The sequence below is a fragment of the Sinocyclocheilus anshuiensis genome, unplaced genomic scaffold (genome assembly GCF_001515605.1).
Source record: "Sinocyclocheilus anshuiensis isolate Anshui unplaced genomic scaffold, SAMN03320099.WGS_v1.1 scaffold88, whole genome shotgun sequence".
NCBI classification, from domain to species: domain Eukaryota; kingdom Metazoa; phylum Chordata; class Actinopteri; order Cypriniformes; family Cyprinidae; genus Sinocyclocheilus; species Sinocyclocheilus anshuiensis.
In genome coordinates this window covers 1,436,411-1,436,885 of record NW_015555728.1, presented here as the reverse complement: position 1 = coordinate 1,436,885, position 475 = coordinate 1,436,411, and the positions used below count along the sequence as shown (strand labels likewise).

The 475-nt window shown below is 42.5% G+C and overlaps 1 protein-coding gene across 2 annotated transcripts in view; it reads right to left on the bottom strand.

The window, feature by feature from the left end:
- The window catches only part of LOC107672777 (oxysterol-binding protein 2-like), a 101,067-nt gene that overhangs the window by 68,315 nt on the left and 32,277 nt on the right, over positions 1-475 (bottom strand). The gene's annotated exons all lie outside the window — the stretch shown is intronic.

Here is a 475-nt window from a genome sequence, read left to right as displayed (position 1 = left end):
ACTGTTAACGTCTGGAGCTATGAGTACATAAAACACAAGTTCTACCCAAAAGCAGAAGACATCTGCTTCAGGAGCTCACAGAGCAATGACAGCTGTGTGTGTCACAGGAGATGAGCGCTTCGGCTCTCAAATATAGGACAGCGCTGTAACATGGCGAACGTGCTGACCCACTCTGACCTCTGAGTACTGCCAAAGAACTAACAGACAACGCACTGAGTGATTCATACAGCTTTCTGTGATAACATTTAGAGCTTGACTTAAAGGGTTAGTTCACCCAAAAATAAAAATTAGGCTGCGTTTTACTCACCCACGATGCATCCTAGGTGTATATGACTTTCTTCTTTCAGACGAATCCAGTCGGAGTTATATTAAAAATTGTCTTTGATCTTTCAAGCTCTATCGTTGTACTCAGCGGGTGTTGCATTGCTTCTGTCCAAAAGACGTGAAATAAAAAGCACCCTTCCACAAAAAAAAG